The sequence below is a fragment of the Elephantulus edwardii genome, unplaced genomic scaffold (assembly GCF_000299155.1).
Source record: "Elephantulus edwardii isolate Elephantulus edwardi_28Jun2011 unplaced genomic scaffold, EleEdw1.0 scaffold00024, whole genome shotgun sequence".
Classification (NCBI taxonomy): domain Eukaryota; kingdom Metazoa; phylum Chordata; class Mammalia; order Macroscelidea; family Macroscelididae; genus Elephantulus; species Elephantulus edwardii.
In genome coordinates, this window is record NW_006399774.1 from 6,930,851 (window position 1) to 6,937,740 (window position 6,890).

General features: G+C 42.2%; 1 pseudogene; it reads left to right on the forward strand.

Moving 5' to 3' along the window:
* LOC102851634 overlaps positions 1–6,890 on the forward strand; it is a 182,380-nt pseudogene that overhangs the window by 140,896 nt on the left and 34,594 nt on the right.

Here is a 6,890-nt window from a genome sequence, read left to right on the forward strand (position 1 = left end):
TAGAGCACGGTTTAGGGCTGTTGTACATAGGGTCGCTATGAGTCACAAATGACTCAACGGCACATAACAACAACAACAACAAGCATTTCTACTGATGTATTTGTTTAGCAGTGTTTAGTTGGTGGTGTTGTTATGTGCCGTCGAGTCATCTGCGACTCATAGCGATCCTATGTACAACAGCTCTGAAGCCTTTCCTGTACTGAGCCAGTCTCACTAATTCCGTCACACCAACCCCCATTGCCTTAGTTACTGTATCAATCCATCTCATCTGGTGTCTTCCTCTCCTGTGTTGTCCCTTCAGCCTTCCAGGCATGATGTCCTTCAAAGATTGATCCCTCCTGGTTGTGTGCCCAAAGTACGTGAAACAGAGCTTCAAAATCCTAGCCTTAAAAAAAAAAAAATCCTAGCCTTCAAGGAGAGACTTGGTTTTACACACTCCAAGACAGGTCAATTTATTTTCTTAGTGGTCCATGGCATGTTCAAGACTTTTTTTTTTATAAATTTTAATGAAAGTTCACAGAGACTTAGAGTTTCCAGTCATTCGTTGTTGCACTTTTCTCCCTGCCCACCCATTTCCCCCCAATTCACTCTTCTCCTTTAAAAGAAAAAGAAAAACTCTTTCAATGTTATACAATCCCTCCCCCCAAGTCCACTCCACTATGCGACCTTCACTCTGGACTTCTGTAATGACAAGAAAACCCATTTATATATCCCTTTAAACAATTCTCTCCTGCATCTGTTTCAATGCAGTATACATCATTCCTCCCCTCCTTTCTTGTCTTCCCTCAACCCTGATGTCAGTCCCATTTTATAACAGTGGCCCTCTGTAATATTTGTCCTTTTGTGACTGAGATTTCACTCAGAGTAATGTCCTCCAGGGTCATCCACTTTGCATAATTTTCCATGAGTTCCTTGTTTTTCAATGCAGCATAGTATTCCATTGTGTGAATATACCACGGCTTCTCTATTCATTTGTTTGTTGATGGGCACTTGGGTTGTTTACAGCTCTTTGCTATTGTGAACAAAGCCACAATGAACATGGATGTGCATATTCAAGACTCTTCTCCAGCACCACAAATCAAAGGTATCAATTCTTCTTCTGTCATCCTTAGTCACCATCCAGCTCTCTGATGCATAGCAAGTAATTGTGAAGACCATGGCCTGAATCAGGAGCACCTTAGTCTCTTAGTCTTAGACATCTTTGCTTTTCAGTTTTTCTTAGCAGTGTGTTAGAGCTTAAAATCTGAAGCACTTTGCTTGTGGAAGGCTGAGCTCTCTGGAAGAGAGCCCTTACTCCTCTGTGACACTATATGTGGATTTAGATTCCATTAGAGTTTCTTTCTGATGACTAAGCCATGTGATTTTTGCCCTCGTGAAGAAACTCAAACGTCACACTCACTGTCATCAAGGCAGGTTTGTGAATCACGGTGGGAGGCGCATGCCCACCCTCCTGCTGAGAAACTGCTCATAAGTTAACAGAGCACCTGGGTGTGGACTACTCCAGCAGAGCTTTCATGTAAGGCTGCTGTTGTCGCGTGCCGTGGAGTCAGAACCAACCCATTGCTGGCCCTCCATCGGGTTTTCAGTTATAGGAAATTGCACAGGAGGAGATCCCCCCCCATCCTTCTCCCACAGAGCAGCTTGGGGGATTTGAACCTCATTTCTTTGGGATTGTGGAGAAGCTTCTTGCCACTAGGCCACCAGAGCTACCTTCAGTATAAGGCTGTTGTTGTTGTTATGTGCTGTCGAGCCATTTGTGACTCATAGCGACCCTATGTACGAAAGCCCTAAACCCTGCTCTATCCTGTGCCAATCGCATTGCCTCTGACACACCCATCCCGATTACCCCAGTCACTCAATCAATCCATCTCATAGAGGGTCTTCCCCTCCTGCGCTGTCCCTCCACCCTCCCAATCATGATGCCCCTGTCCCTCCTTACAACATGTCCAAAGTCTAGGAATGGTTAAATGGCAAAAGAAAGTGGAGGAAGTCTCTTTCCTATAGTTGGCTCTCAAAATATCCCCTGGGAGACATTCTCAGAGCCCTTCTCTAGAAGGTTTATTGATTAGGCCTGGGAAGGAGCAATTGGAATTCACAAGAGCCAGGCAAGGACTATATTTAAGATAAAAGCAAAAGCAAACTGAGCTGGTAAGCATAAGGACGCTGTCACCCAGACAGTGAAAGTCTAGCTGAATATAATAGGACAGAGAGGATTTAATTAAGTTGTGGAGGCAAAGAAGGTTGTGGGTGTATGTATTTTAAAAGAGGTATGCAAAATGCTATCAACCAAAACTTGGCATCAGGAGTATGTTTTGAAGATTTGGACTCAATGATTAGATGTGTTTTGCTAATGTGGGTGAACTTCTTTTAGAAGTACAGGCAGTTAAAGGAGAAACAAAACTGTATTCAGTAATATACATAAACGTATACGCCTTGTGTCTAACTAGTCACTGATTGTTCCTCTTTGTTTCTCCCTGCTCCCCAATCATTGCTTAAAGAATGATTCTTTCTGGCTGCCAGAGCGAAAGCTAGAAGGCAATAGGATAGAAGGATTCACATGAAGGAAGAGGGGAGGTGACATTGTGAGTATTTTCATGAATGTGATAAAGCAAAGTATACGTGAAAGTTTGAAGAAGCTCAATCTGCTCTGTAAACTTAGACTCAAATCAAAAATGAGAGGGAGAAGGAAAAGAAGGAGAAGGGAGGGGGAGGGGAGGGGAAGGGGGGAAAGAGGGAAGGGAGAAGAGAGAACGAGAGAAACCAGAAAAAGAGGGAGAGTAAGCAGTCTGGTGGCCTGGTCTCTAGGGAGTCACACTGTTAAGGGCGACAGCACTCTGGTGGTTCAAATCCACTGTCAGCTCTACCGAGGAACGATGGGCGATCTCCTCCTGTGTGAGATTTACAGCCTCTGAGGACCCGCTGGATGATCAGCTGTGAGTTGGTTCCAAATAGACAGCAAGGAGTGTATACATATATGTTTCGGTTTATTTGTTTATTTTGTCAATTATGTGAAAGCTCTTTTTTTTTTTTTTTTAAAATATGGAACGCTTCACGAATTTGCGTGTCATCCTTGCGCAGGGGCCATGCTAATCTTCTCTGTATCGTTCCAATTTTAGTATACATGCTGCCGAAGCGAGCACTATGTGAAAGCTCTTGATGCAATGCAAGTTGAACCGAGGAATGGCCTGATATAACCAGTGTTATTAAAGTAACATGTGGCAAGGAGGAAACAGTCCTTGGAGAGGGACGTCATGATTGGGAGGGTGGAGGGACAGCGCAGGAGAGGAAGACCCTCGATGAGATCGACTGATTGGGTGACTGGAGTAATGGGGGCAGGTGTGTCAGAGACAATAAGATTGGCATGGGATGGAGAAGGGTTTAGGGCTGCTGCACATAGGGTCGCTATGATTTGCAAGAGACATGACAGCACATAACAACAACAACAACAACATTAACCTAGTCATGTAATTTAGGCTAGGTGCGTGCGGAAAGGCAGGAGGGCCAACCCCCCTTCGTTCAGCTCGCAGATGTCTCTTGTGCACCCGGAGTAGGCTCGATACCGCAGACTAAGTAAGGTAAACACGAAGCTGTAAGTACCAATGGCCAGAAGACATATAGCACCATTCCTTTACATTCTCTACATTTAAGCTTTTTGGTTAGCTAATTTTTTTCTTGCGGTTTGACTTAATTTAGGACTCTCTTAACAGCTTTCTCTTCTGTATTTATGCTAATGGGACTTGCTATTTGGAGTCGCTTCATTTGCAATTCTAATGCTCTCTATAATTGTTAGAAAACTGCTCTGTAAGTGAGATGAAAAACAATTTTGTTCCATCTGATATGCTTAAAAGATTCTGAGGAGAGGAAAAAAGGATTTAAGCTATACTGTAAGTGGACTGATGGGTAGGCAGATTTTAAAAAATACATATAGTTAAGGAAATAGGTTCCATGCCCGCGCACTTGTTAGAGGAGAGAAGACTCAATGAGGACACATAGTAAGGAATGCTGGATGAGATTCAGGTTTAGGAGATTGGAGAATCACAACCTGATTGGAGACGTGGTCTCCAGGGGTGTCTGACGCATGTCATAGATCGTACAGAACAACTTTTGAACTCTTAACAGGAGGAGCACCTGATGCCAAATTATTATTTGTGTTATGAGTGATTATGAATACTCGTATCGTTCATTCTAACCTGTAACAAGTAGAAAATGTCCCTATTTTCTGAAAAATATTTAAGTGTCTTTCAGAGAACCTCTTCATACCAGATGATGACAAACAGAACTTGAATTGTTACGAGTGTTTATATGAATCAGATTGACTCCATCTGTGGGAAGAGTCATTGCAGAAGATTAACATCATCAGTCAAACCCAGGCCAGGGGCTGAGTGTGGAACAGACTATCAATTACTCATGTGCAAGTTCAAATTGAAGTTGAAAAAATCAAGTCTACAATGGCCAAAAGATGACCTTGCATCTATCCTACTTGAATTTACAAATTATCCCTGATTACGTTTAAGGCAGGAACATTAATGATCGAAGACCAGCTAAGTTGTGGGATGATATCAAAGCTATCATCCATGAAGAGAGTAAAAGGTCATTACAAATACAGGAAAGAAAGCAAAGACCAAAATGATGTCAGAAGAGACTTTGAAAATTGTAGTAGAGCTTCAAGAAACCAGAACAAAGGGAAGAAACACTGAAATAAAAGAGAGGAACAGAAGATTTTGAAAGGCAGCTTGGAAGCTCTGGTAGCCTAGTGGCAAGAAGCTGTGCTGCAATCCCAAAGATGCATGGTTTGAATCCACCAGATTCTTCACTGGAGAAGGAGGGGCAGCCTCCTCCTGTGCCAGTCAAATACAACTTCACAGTACGCAACAAGAGAAAAAAAGAATATATTGGCAGTCATTGCTTTATTGGGATAACTTAGCCTTTCCCCTTTCCATCTCTCTCTGTTATTCATTTTTAAAACTAGGCCTCTTGAACAAGTTGAAAGAACTGAAGAATAAATTCAAGCCTCAAGTTGTAATACTGAGAGATGCTCCAGGCAAGATCTTGAGGGATCCAGCAAGCATAAAAAGAAGATAAAGTCACTGTACAAAAAGTAATTGGTCAACACTGAAATATTTCCGGAAGTAGACTATGAGAAAGAGCCAATGATGAGAAATTCAAACTGCACTGAAGGAACTGCCAAAAAAATTAAGGTTGTAGGATGAGCTACCAGTTGACATGTTTCTACTAACAAGATGCAACCCTGGACGTGCTCACCAGACTGTGCCTGGAGACTGCAACAGCGGTCTTGAGCATATTGGAGACTGTGATGATGGCACAGGATGGGACAAGTTTTCACTCTACTGTCACAGGGCTGCTGTGAGTCATGTCACCTTGATGGCACCTATCACCATATCTGTTCTTTGGAACCTAGTCACGTTGACAATTGAGGAGGCACTGTAGAAAGTGGACAGTTGAATCTACTTAGAGTCCTTTGGCAAAGACCACAAAATCATCCCTATACCCAGTGAACACTCATCTTTTACGTTTCTTGTTCTTGTGTGCCATCTAGTCAGCTACAACTCATGGCAACCCTATGCTCTGAATCTTGCTCTATCCTGAGCCAGTCTCGGTGTCTCTGACACACCTGCCCTCATTACTGTTGTTATTGTGTCAACTCATCTCATCTGGGGTCTTCCTCTCCTGCGCTGTACAAGATGCCCTTCTTCAAGGATGGTCCCCACCTGGTTATGTGTCCAAAGTATGTGAGACAGAGCTTATAATCCCAGCCTCCAAGGAGAACTTGGTTTCATTCTTTCCAGGACAGACCTATTTGTTCTCTTGGCAGTCCATGGTATGTTCAAAACTCTTCTCCAGCACCACAGCTCAAAGGCATCAATTCTTCTTCTGTCATCTTTGGTCACTGTCCAGCACTCTGATGGAGAGCCTGAATGGTCATGGTCTTTTACAGTCGGGGTATACAAATAGCCATGGTCTGATGAAGGGAAGGATTGTGCTTTTGTTGCCACTAATTGCTTTTTATTAATTGGGATCAAAGTGGAATGATAGGAAAACTTCAAAACTACCCCAGACTCTTCACATGCATTCTCCCCTTTTAGCCCTTACAATACTTTATGAAGTAGCAACTATCATTGTCCCATTTTTGCAAGTGAGGACAAAACATTCAGTTTAAAAGTTTACGATGCACCTACAAGTTAATACCTCAAATCAGAAGTAGAATATGAATTAAATCCCAACCCTGCCTGACTACAGAGCATGAAACATTAATAATGAAAGCTTACCAAAACATTAGAAAAAGCGACAACAAAGACACCATAATTCATGTGTGAAATATCAGAAAATAGAGCAGGATGACAAAAGGAATACATAGAATTCATTCCATCAGGATATTGAGGTAGTACTTTTATATTATTTGTTCCCATAAAAGGTTACAACAATACTCTATTTATTAATAAAGACCTAAAATGAAAATGTTACAAAATAATTGAATTATTCAAGTACAAAGCATTGCTGTCATTACCCTTGTATCAGAAAATGTAACTCTCCGTGCTTGAGTCCCCACCCTGACCTTACACGGGCCCCTCCTGTCTCCACCCTGATCCTGCTCCAATGTTCCCAGGTCTGCCTCCCCAATAAAGCTGGAAACAGCCTCAAAAAAAAAAAAAAAACAAAAGAAAAGAAAATGTAACTCTCAAAAGAGGGGCATCAAATACTATTTGACCTGGCAATTTCACTACTGGAATATAACCTAACAAAACCATAACCGCCACCCAAGCAGATATACGCACACCCATGTTTATTGAAGCTTTGTTCACAATAGCAAAGAGTTGGAAACAACCCATCAACAAATGAATGGATAGAGAAGCTGTGGTATATTCACACAA